Genomic DNA, 12,431 nt, shown 5'->3' with positions numbered 1-12,431 from the left:
TCACAGGTTTCAGAGTAGCAGCCGTGTTAGTCTGTATTCGCAAAAAGAAAAGGAGTACTTGTGGCACCTTAGAGACTAACAAATTTATTAGAGCATAAGCTTTCGTGAGCTACAGCTCACTTCATCGGATGCATTTGGTGGAAAAAACAGAGGAGAGATTTATATACACACACACAGAGAACATGAAACAATGGGTTTATCATACACACTGTAAGGAGAGTGATCACTTAAGATAAGCCATCACCAACAGCAGGGGGGGGGAAGGAGGAAAACCTTTCATGGTGACAAGCAGGTAGGCTAATTCCAGCAGTTAACAAGAATATCAGAGGAACAGTGGGGGGTGGGGTGGGAGGGAGAAATACCATGGGGAAATAGTTTTACTTTGTGTAATGACTCATCCATTCCCAGTCTCTATTCAAGCCTAAGTTAATTGTATCCAGTTTGCAAATTAATTCCAATTCAGCAGTCTCTCGTTGGAGTCTGTTTTTGAAGCTTTTTTGTTGAAGTATAGCCACTCTTAGGTCTGTGATCGAGTGACCAGAGAGATTGAAGTGTTCTCCAACTGGTTTTTGAATGTTATAATTCTTGACGTCTGATTTGTGTCCATTCATTCTTTTACGTAGAGACTGTCCAGTTTGGCCAATGTACATGGCAGAGGGGCATTGCTGGCACATGATGGCATATATCACATTGGTAGATGCGCAGGTGAACGAGCCTCTGATAGTGTGGCTGATGTGATTAGGCCCTATGATGGTATCCCCTGAATAGATATGTGGACAGAGTTGGCAACGGGCTTTGTTGCAAGGATAGGTTCCTGGGTTAGTGGTTCTGTTGTGTGGTGTGTGGTTGCTGGTGAGTATTTGCTTCAGATTGGGGGGCTGTCTGTAAGCAAGGACTGGTCTGTCTCCCAAGATCTGAGAGAGCGATGGCTCGTCCTTCAGGATAGGTTGTAGATCCTTGATGATGCGTTGGAGGGGTTTTAGTTGGGGGCTGAAGGTGATGGCTAGTGGCGTTCTGTTGTTTTCTTTGTTGGGCCTGTCCTGTAGTAGGTGACTTCTGGGTACTCTTCTGGCTCTGTCAATCTGTTTCTTCACTTCAGCAGGTGGGTACTGTAGTTGTAGGAATGCATGATAGAGATCTTGTAGGTGTTTGTCTCTGTCTGAGGGGTTGGAGCAAATGCGGTTATATCGTAGCGCTTGGCTGTAGACAATGGATCGAGTGGTATGATCTGGATGAAAGCTAGAGGCATGTAGGTAGGAATAGCGGTCAGTAGGTTTCCGATATAGGGTGGTGTTTATGTGACCATCGCTTATTAGCACCGTAGTGTCCAGGAAGTGGATCTCTTGTGTGGACTGGTCCAGGCTGAGGTTGATGGTGGGATGGAAATTGTTGAAATCATGGTGGAATTCCTCAAGAGCTTCTTTTACATGGGTCCAGATGATGAAGATGTCATCAATGTAGCGCAAGTAGAGTAGGGGCATTAGGGAACGAGAGCTGAGGAAGCGTTGTTCTAAGTCAGCCATAAAAATGTTGGCATACTGTGGGGCCATGCGGGTACCCATCGCAGTGCCGCTGATTTGAAGGTATACATTGTCACCAAATGTGAAATAGTTATGGGTCAGGACAAAGTCACAAAGTTCTGCCACCAGGTTAGCCGTGACAGTATCGGGGATACTGTTCCTGACGGCTTGTAGTCCATCTTTGTGTGGAATGTTGGTGTAGAGGGCTTCTACAACCATAGTGGCTAGGATGGTGTTTTTAGGAAGATCACCAATGGACTGTAGTTTCCTCAGGAAATCGGTGGTGTCTCGAAGATAGCTGGGAGTGCTGGTAACGAAGGGCCTGAGGAGGGAGTCTACATAGCCAGACAATCCTGCTGTCAGGGTGCCAATGCCTGAGATGATGGGGCGTCCAGGATTTCCAGGTTTATGGATCTTGGGTAGCAGATAGAATACCCCAGGTCCTGGCTCCAGGGGTGTGTCTGTGCGGATTTGTTCTTGTGCTTTTTCAGGGAGTTTCTTGAGCAAATGCTGTAGTTTCTTTTGGTAACTCTCAGTGGGATCAGAGGGTAATGGCTTGTAGAAAGTGGTGTTGGAGAGCTGCCTAGTAGCCTCTTGTTCATACTCTGACCTATTCATGATGACGACAGCACCTCCTTTGTCAGCCTTTTTGATTATGATGTCAGAGAGACATCAAAACTAATTCACTTTGAGTGACTGTGCAGCTTTGATTACAGATCTAAATCCAAACACACAAAACCTACTCTCTAAGGCTCTGCATATGAAACAGAAATTATATCCAGTGTTGCCTCTTTGTGAAGCAAAACATTTATAAGCTCCAAAATGGAGACACTTATAACCATCATTTAAGAATATGACAGTCACTACATGGATAATGGAGATAAAGTACTATCAATCTGATAATGTGGTTTCACAGGGAATAAAAGTTCCAATGTACAGCAAAACTAACATCTCTTTCTCCAGCAGGTGGAAATCTATGGAAACCATAATTAAGGAAACATCTACAAGTAACTTTAATTTCTCCTCTTCCTCAATAATTTTTAACTTAAAAACACAAAAAAAATTGTACATATGGAAGTTAAGTCCTTAGTCCACATTGGTGTAAAACTACATCAACCTCAGTGGACATACTCCTGATTACACTCTGTGATGAGAGATCACAATCAGCCACACTAGCCCTAGAGGCAACTTCGCATTTACCCTCACATTCAGCATGAGGACAAGAAAGTGAAACTAGAGTACGTGACGACTCTTACTAGTGTATCAATATTGCAGACACCGCTGAAAATGAAATACCCATAAAAAGAAAGTGATTGTTGATTACAGGAAAGAATAGAGTCAGGAGTTCTGGGTTCTACTTGTAGTTCTACCACCAATATACTCTGTAACCCACAGGTAAATTGAGGAACAAAGAGATTACATGATCTCTTATATGTAAAATAGGTATGATACAATCTTCAGTACATAATTTCTTGTAGAGTTCCTAAGCTTAGAAAATATTTGTAAAAATTTTAGAAGACTTATAAATCCTATAAAGTGCAAAGTGACAATATGTAAAATTCCATAGAGGACCTCATAGAATCACACTGAAAAAAACCTGAGTTTCTACAAAATGATTCTCAGTGTTACTTTCTTCTTAGGTCATGTTTACTAAATTTTCAATCCAATTTTATTTTTCCCATCTCTGTCTACAGCAAGGGTGGGCAAATTTTTTGGCCAAAGAGCCACATCTGGGTGGGGAAATTGCATGCAGGGCCATGAATGTAGGGCTGAGGCGGAGGGGTTGGGATGCAGGAGAGAGTGCCACAGTTCCCTGTTTCCGGCCAATGGGAGCTGCGGGGGGCGGTGCCTGAAGGCGAGGGCAGCGTGCGGAGCTGGATCCAGCCCATAGCTTGCCCACCCCGGTCTACAGTCAATTTAGCTTATTAAAATCAAGCTGCTTGGTATCTGTTTTATATATTTATTGCCAACACTTAATAGCAAAAATTATTTCAGAGTTCCAACTTGTTTTCAAGTTATCAAGCTGCAGTGTTGATATATGAAGCCACTAGTCAGTCATTAGTTTTTCTAGAGTTAGGCTGATATGAATTAGTTAGTGGGGATATGACAGAGGTCTATCAAATCATGACTGGTGAAAGTAAATAAGGAAGTGATATTTACTCCTTCTCATAACATAGGAGCTAGGGGTCACCAAATGAAACTAATAGGCAACAGGTTTAAAACAAAAAAAAAGGAAGTATTTTTTCACACAACCCACAGTCAACCTGTGGAACTCTTTGCCAAAGGATGTTGTGAAGTCCAAGACTATAACAGGGTTAAAAAAAGAACTAGATAAATTCATGGAGTCCATAATGGAGTCCATCAATGGCTATTAGCCAGGATGGGCAGGGCTGGTATCCCTTGCCTCTGTTTGCTAGAAGCTGGGAATGGGCGACAGGGGATGGATCACTTGATGATTACCTGTTCTGTTCATTCCCTCTGAAGCACCTGGCATTAGCCACTGTCAGAAGACAGGATACTGGGCTAGATGGACCTTTGGTCTGACCCAGTATGGCTGTTCTTCTGTAAAAGAGGTAGCTTGCATTATAATGAAAGCTTTGTCAAAGACAGGGGTCTTGCACTTCACAATGAAGCAAACTTGGGATGTGACAGAGGTAGTAAAGTTCCAAAACAAATCATAAATGCCCTACCTCTAATCCAAAATCACATAAAGACCATGAGCAGAAGTTCCTCAGCAGACCTCAGCTGACATGTTGGTGCACAGAAAGAGCTGCAAACTCTAAAACAGCTAAATGCCATACCACAGAAGATTTTATAGATTAAAACTAATTATTTGAATTGTAATCAGATGCAGATGGGAAGCCAATAAAATGGATGGCACACAGGCCTAATGTGCTCATGGCCGATGCACTGCGCTGTGAGCATGTTGCTACTGCATTCAGCATTAGCTAAAGTTTCCAAGTGGTCTTCAAGGATAACCCTAACTGTGAGACAATGAAGTAGCCCAAGCCTGAAAGTGATAGAGGCATGGATGACTCGTGAGATCTGCTTCAGTGAGGAAAGGCTGCAACACTTCAATCAACCACAGATTCAAAAAGCTGTATGAACCCCTTTTGCTAGTTGGGAATCCAAGAGAAATCTTGGGTTCAAATTACTCCAAGCTGTTTTGGCATGGATGGGATTAATTCCATGAATAAATGCAGCAGTTACAACCCTCACTAATTTCTCTAGATTACCAACCAACCAAATACATCTCTGTTTTAACCAGATTAATTATCAACCAACCCATTCTCATTTGACCCTATTTTGGGCAGATGTTACGGAAGCCAGGAAACTAAACAAACTGAATCTGATGAATAAGAAACCTAGAACTAAGTACCATCACCATAGAAACATTACTACAGACCAAAATGCCTCACAACCTTCTTCACCAGCTCTTATGCTCTTAGGAGGATGAACAACTTCCTGTTCTACCTCACATGTGAAGGACTAAGTCACTGATCATTTCCCTTACTCTAGTACCACTCTTTGCACCTGTCAGAAAGGAAGGACTGGGTCACTGAAATCACTCCAGGAAGATTCTTTGTCATACATTTTAAGTGTGCACATCCAATACAAAGTTTGTCTAAACCAGGGATCTCAAACTCAATTTACCTTAGGGCCAGTGCCCATCCTCAAATTTTCCCAGTGGGCCAACAATGTAACTGAAGATGGTGTTCAGAAAATGATAATATTGCATTTTTTATTTCAAATTTCTTAGAAATAATAAAACTGTCATACAACTTTATACAATTCTTCACCTGCCGGAGAGTTTTAGTGTTTGCCAGACACCTGGCAACACTTCAGTTCTGTCAGTTTGTTAATGTTTGGCCTCAGTGACTGAGCAGTTGAAACCTTCAGGATTGCAGCAAGGTGGGCATCAGATAGTTGTGTTCTGTATTTTGACTTGTTTATATACACTGTAGAAAAAAGTGACACTGCCTCCATGGCTGACTCTGCCTGGCAACTAATGATGCTGCCTCCATGGCTAACTCTGCCCGATGACTAGTGACGGTATCTCTCTCCCTCACTCCTAGCCAATGGAAGCTGCGGGGAGCGGCACCTGCAGCAGACAGAGTGGGCAGCGTGGCTGCATGCGTCTCTCCTCCATGGGCCGCAGCGGGGAGGTTCTCAAGCCACAGAAAGCCTGCGGGCCGGGACTTTGAGACCCCTGGTCCAAACCCTACAGGATACTTAAAACTTGACTTTGGTATAAAGAGTCTCTAACTAAAAAGGAGCATATTAACACTTGTATGCCTCTATATTAACTCAAACGTACCTTTTCAGAGACCTACTATTCACTAACCTTGGAATTAGCTGACAACATGCTAACCTAGAACCCCATTACCACTCCCATCAGACAAGTGGCTCACCTCAAGAAAAAATCACTGCAGACTGAAAATAGTCACTTATTTACTTATCCAGCCACCAATTTGTGCCACTATATGGAATAGTCACGTGTGTCTCACAGTTCACCTGCTGCTGAAAACAAGTTAGTAAACTACCCTTGTTTACAGTCAAAACTCCACTGCTCCGTGCACTTGTGAGGATACATTATCTTTCTCCTGAGGTTGGTTACAGCAGCTGGAAACATGATTGCCATTGGCCAGGTAAGACAGTAGGAACGCTACTGAGAGGTCTGTTTTACCAAATTTTGATATTGCATATAAAGTGTACTAACAGAAAACCAAAACTTCAGAGCACTTTCTTACACTATATTGAAATAAAATCTGTTTGGCTTTAAGAGCAAAATCGTTGAACTAGAAGGCAAAAACAGCAAAGTGAGAGGTTCTTCTCCATTTTTTTTTATATCCATATATCTCAGCTGTTCATTAAAATTGATGACATGTATTTCTCAGAGGCAAATCAGGAGAAGTTGTGATTCTGCCTCCTTGAATGGGTTGCACATTTTAACATTTTGGTAGAGATATGAGGTTATGCATTTCCAGCTGAGGGAAGCAGGAAAGAGCTTGGCCTCTGGAGCAAGCTGTTGATACTATCTTGTCTAAAATGTTTTTAAATCTTTGAAAAATTGAATAGGTGCAAAAGTTAAAGCAGCCCTGTGCACAGCTACTGCTTGCCCAGGCTATCACCATAAGTCTTGCTGTCTTTGGTGGCATTACAGAGGTCACATTCAGAGAGATGAATGGTTCTTGAATGTTTTCTCCTATACACAGTATTTCTTTTTTTATTTTCTTTATTTTTGATTTTTACCCTCTCCAACCCAATTCACTTGGACAATTCTAGATGCTAAAAACTTCCACTTATTCACATAGGAATTCTATTTAAAATAGAATAGCTACTCATATATCTACAGGGAGCAGGCCAGTGTATTGGCTACATCAGAGGACTTCACAGTGCCCTTTGTTCATATGAATCTGTCTTCTTCCCATCCTGCCTTTCTTACAAGCCAAAAAAGTTGCTCTACTCTCAATGACTGACCCCTACTTCAGAGTTGTTTAGACCATAGACAGACAGTTACACTTTACTTATGGTAATTTACACAATTATAGAAACATCTTAAATTGTGGAGTTCAACTGAAATTCTCTCTAATGGCATTTACAGCTCAAGGGGTATAGAGGTAGAATTTAAAAGGTGAGCTGAGAATATTTTCTTAACACGCCCAACTACATATATTGTTATGTTCTGAAAACCCTAAATAGATTGTATAAAGAAGTGCACTCTTCACTTCATTTCAGCCTCTGCAAAGCCACACCAGCGGACCCCTCTTTCAGCCGCCAGACCCTCGCACAATGCGTGGCTTAATTTCAGAGGCTTTGAAGAACCATGCTGGGGCATGGAACTGACTCATGATAGCTCAGGTAAGTGGTTTTTTTCCCTTGCATTATATAGTACAGTTTTATGGTGTCTTTCATATTATTTTTATACCCTTTGAAATATAAAACAACACAAAAAACACTTTGCAAACCACGCTATATAATAAACAATTACACTTATGTGAGCCACTGGGACAGCTATATTTTTCCCAACAAAGCACCACAGCAGATGCAATGTTAAGTGTGGCAGGAGCTGGCCAGCTTGACTTTGAGGATACTGAAATGAAAGACAAAGTCTGTTTAGAATTAATTACATGCCAAAGGCCTCCCTTATCTTAGCCATTCAGAACATAAAAATACATTTAGCTAATTTTGGTTACATATTTGCAAATTATATTTAAAGTAAGCATAATAGAGAATACAGGGAAGAACAAGTTGGTTGTCTGTCCACCTGAGGAACAATACCTTCCTTCTTTGTTCAACGTAGGTTCAAAGGACAATCTGCACTCAAAACAATACAAGAACAGTAGTGCTGCTTCTTGCCTGAGATCCTTGCCTATACCAGCAAATGTAGTGTCACCAACAAGTGAAACTAAACTGGTACTGAACAGTTTAAATGCAAATACACCAAGGACAAACCCTTTTCAGCTTAATTTCAGAAAGTGAGTTAGGTTGGTTTTAGCTGCAAATTCTGGGTTGGTTCTGAATTCCTTGGTTACTCTTTCAGTTAAATTATGTTCAGCACCATTTTTGTTGTACCCATTGCTGACAGGCTAATTTTGCTATGATAAGAAAAGTAATAACCAATAATAATATTAATAAAAGTGCTCCAACTATTGAGCTTGAAAAGAGTGAGACAGACTATAATAATGTGATCCTAGTCTTTCTCACTCGGTATGAATGCAGAATCCTTGCCACTTACTAAGAAACACTAGTAAAGTCTTTCCTGCTGGAAAAACAGCACTATTTTTCCCTGCAATTTGCAGCCTAACCTGAATAGAAAAAAGGTGCTAAGTAACAGAAAGGTGAGTCAAAGAAGAGGGTGACAAAGACAGAAGGAAAATAAATCAAAGGGTAATGTAAATATGATTGTAGACTACTTGCCTCAAAATGTTGCTCTCCTAACTTTTACTCACACAAAAAATTGCCTTTAGATCACTTAATGCAGAGGTAGGCAAACTATGGCCCGCAAGCCACATCTGGTCCACGGGACCGTCTTGCCTGGCCCTTGAGCTCCTGGGCAGGGAGGCTAGCCCCCCTCCCCTGCAGCCATGCGCCACACATGCAGCACGGCTTGCTCTGGCCAGGCGGTGGGGCTGTGAGCACCTGCTGCTCTGAGCTGCATGGTAAGGGGGCAGGGGAGTTGGATAAGGGGCATGGGGTCCCGGGGGGGCAGTTAGGGGACAGGGAGCAGGGGGTGGTTGGATGGAGTGGATGTTCGGGGGGGGCGGTCAGGGGACAGGGAGCATGGGGCGGTTGGATAGAGGGTGCAGTCCCAGAGGGCCTGACGGGGGCAGGGGTGTGGATAAGGGGCGGGGGGATAGTCAGGGGACAGGGAGCAGGGGGTTGGATAGGGGATGGTGTCCCGGGGGGCAGTTTAGGTTGGAGGGTCCAAGGAGGGGATGGTTGGGGACAAGGAGTGGGGGGGGAGGGTTGGATGGGTCTGGAGTTCTGAGGGGGCAGTCAGGGGAGGGGCAGATAGGGAGCGGGGTCCTGGCTGTTTGGGGAGGCACAGCCTTCCGTACCCAGCCCTCCATACACTTTCGCGCCCCTCGGGCCAAAATGTTTGCCCACCCCTGACTTAATGGGTTACTCTCCTACAAACCAATCTGCTCATCAATAGATCACCATAGTATTGAAAATAATGAATTTTGTAGGTTGTTTTTAAGAAATTTCCAAGCATCAATTTTTCTTAGATATAAGGTTACTTTGGAGATAAAGCACCCTGGCTACACTATTTATGGATTTTTATAATCGATGACACATCACTACATTTTGTACGATTAAGTATTTGTGGCAACATCCTAGCTAACTTTAATGCATTTTTGACAAAATAACCATGACCTGAAAATATATAATTTCTCTTTAACATTCATATTACTAACCAATGCTTGTGATACAGCAACAGAACTTAGAGATGAAAATGAAAAATTCTTACATGCTATTTTTATGGTTATTATTCAAACCCTATCTATCCTGAGTAGAAGCAAACAAAAAAAAGCAGAGTGCACCAGCCTGTTTTTAGAGAGCATGTTGAGGAACTTCTGGAGCAGCAAGTAGACAGGCTGCAGGCTATCTATCTACAAATTCACCTCTGCCTGCTAAGTGATAGCTATAATGGTTTCCTGAACCTATAAATCTCATGCCCTCTGTTGCAATGTTTTATGCCCTTTTATGCCATTTGTTAACAAATAACAACTTCATCTTCCCCCCTAGCTTCCCCATAGCTACTGCTGATGTCCCACCGCTTTCCCATTGGGAGGAGTCACCCCCTCATCTTTTCTTGTCCATCCCGCTCTCTTAGCCCAGATCACATCTCCTGAAGAAAAACTCATAAGAGGTGGTAGAGAAGGGCAGATAAACAGAGGGAAAACTCAGTTCCTATATATTGTTCTTCTCAAGGGGAGGAACTTGGGAACTCACAAGATGGACAAACTCAAGGCAACACAACTCTGTGACTCTATCACCATCCCTTTTTATACATCCCTATATTCAGGTGCCCTCTGCATACAACTAGATGAAATTCTGGCCCCAATGAATTGTGAGTTTAGCTACTGTCTTCTTGGAAACATGGATTTTAATGCCTCTAAATACTACGTAAACTATTCCCTTTCATTAGTACACATAAGCCTTGGAAAACCCTACTTATGATACACAAACTGATTCACTACTACTGGCTGAAGATCTTTTCCATATTTTTTTCTGGGCGTCAGCCACCAACACAAAGCAGAGCAATTCTGCTCATTTCCCTGCCCTAATGCTGAGTATAACCAATGAAACAAAAGTTGGAGAGCATCAGAGTTCTTTGGACCTTGCCTGTTCTTCAGCTTCTCTAGCTGGTTGTTACTTGGATTAGTGAAAGCTGCTCTGAGTCTATCATAATTACTTTGTAGATTTACAAACATAAGTAGGTGGACAAATAAATACATATCATTATCATATAAAAACAACATTGGAATATTAATTCTGTAAAACCACACAAGACTAGCGAGAAAACACACAGATGAGCTGAAAACGTAACAGCATATACTGTATTTTCCAATATCTAGAAAACAAAGTGCAATAATTATACTGCAAGAATGGTTTTCACACTAGATCACTGCTAAATAAATTATTTGTTTCCAATCAGTCATTTTCTGTATTCCTTCTGCAAATATTACTGGTATAAAGAGAGACTTCCCTCATTAAGCCATTGACAAAGGTGTGCTGATGGACAGATAATCACTACAGTGTCTGTGACACAGCTTACTTACCTATAAAATGGGTACAATACTTACCTATGCCTCAGGGCTGTGCTAGAGAAAAGAGTCTATAAAGATCGTATACACTGCAGAAGTGCAAGTTGTTATAGCTGTTCAATCATGGTAATTTTTAGGAAGAGCCATTGACTAGTCATTGTGAAGAGCACATTATCATAAAAATATAGTTAAAAGATGTCAAATCCCACCGGCAAAAGGGTTCCATAACCTGTAACACTTTTGTGATAAATAAAGGGTGGGAGGGGGTAGCTCCCTTTTATGGTCACCCAGCCAGCCAATTAGCTATAAAATCCCTCTTAGTAGTTGTTCTCTACTTGCTTTACCTGTAAAGGGTTAAAAAGTCTCCCTACATAGGTAAAAGGAGGGGAGTGGGCACCTGACCAAAAGAGCCAATGGGAAGGCTAGAACTTTTTAGACAGCCCTTTGTCTGTTCTGTTGTTGTTCTCGAGAAGCACAGAAAGGGCTGGAACTATGTTGTAAGAAGCTTGGAACCAGGTATGAAAAATCATCTGACTTGTACCTAGAAACTACTCACTTGAAACCCCCAGATATGCAAGTAGATCAGGAAATGTCTAGAAAGATGCGATTAGGTTTTTTTTATTATTATTTCTTTATGGCTTGTGGACTCCTCTGTGCTAACCCCAAATACTTTTGTTTTGCTTGTAACGTTTAAGCTGGATCTCAAGAAGGTTATTCTTGATGCTTAATTATTGTAATTTTTTTTTTAAATCTAGCAATTGCCTGAGTTTTCAAATGTATTTTCTTTCTTTTTGTTTTTAATAAAATTTACCTTTTTTTAGAACAGGATTGGATTTTGTGTCCTAAGAGCTTTGTACACATGTTGTTTAATTAGCCGGTGGCAACAGCTGATTTCGTTTGTTTTCTTTCTCAGCTCTTCCCCGGGGGTTGGGGGGTGAAAGGGCTTGAGGGTACCGCACAGGAAGGAATTCCCAAGTGTGCCTTTCTGGGTTCTCAAAGGGGTTTTTGCAGTTGGGTGGTGGCAGCATCTACCCATCCAAGGTCAGAGAGAAGCTGTAATCTTGGAAGTTTAATACAAGCCTGGAGTGGCCAGTATTAATTTTTAGAATCCTTGCGGGCCCCCACCTTCCGCACTCGAAGTGCCAGAGTGTAGAATCAGCCTTGACAACTTTAATGGCTCATATTAGTCAACAAAGAATTATACCTGTGCTGTGGTAACAGCAAATAGATTTGAACAATAGTTTGTCATATCAGAATTGAATTTTTGCTGTTTTTTTGAACTTAGGTGAGGGAGAAACTTCATTGTCTCAATGGAAATTCAAGCTCTCAGTACAAGTTCACTGGTCAGATTGTTTGTGCTTCACAATGTTGTTGAGGAGCTCCTATTCCCCATGCAATCCCAAGTTTGACTCAACTTAATTAAAGTTTCTCAATGAGTTTAGCTCAACAGTTTACCCATTGCATCTACTTCTCATATGCAGAAATCCCGAAGTGTCAAGGGTTCAGAGTCAGAAATTCTTTGAAAATCATGGAAGGCACAGAATTCAAATGAAGGACAGAATGAGAAAAATGAAGACTGTATAATGCAAGTATATAAGCATGCTGAGAAATGAGTCAAGCAATTTAACTTTACTTG

At 41.7% G+C, this 12,431-nt stretch overlaps 1 protein-coding gene across 6 annotated transcripts in view; it reads right to left on the bottom strand.

Annotated features, from left to right (window-relative positions):
• ASB3 (ankyrin repeat and SOCS box containing 3) overlaps positions 1-12,431 on the bottom strand; it is a 130,749-nt gene that overhangs the window by 45,551 nt on the left and 72,767 nt on the right. The window lies entirely within an intron of this gene.

The sequence above is a fragment of the Dermochelys coriacea genome, chromosome 3 (genome assembly GCF_009764565.3).
Source record: "Dermochelys coriacea isolate rDerCor1 chromosome 3, rDerCor1.pri.v4, whole genome shotgun sequence".
NCBI classification, from domain to species: Eukaryota; Metazoa; Chordata; order Testudines; family Dermochelyidae; genus Dermochelys; species Dermochelys coriacea.
This window is presented reverse-complemented; position numbering and strand designations above follow the sequence as displayed.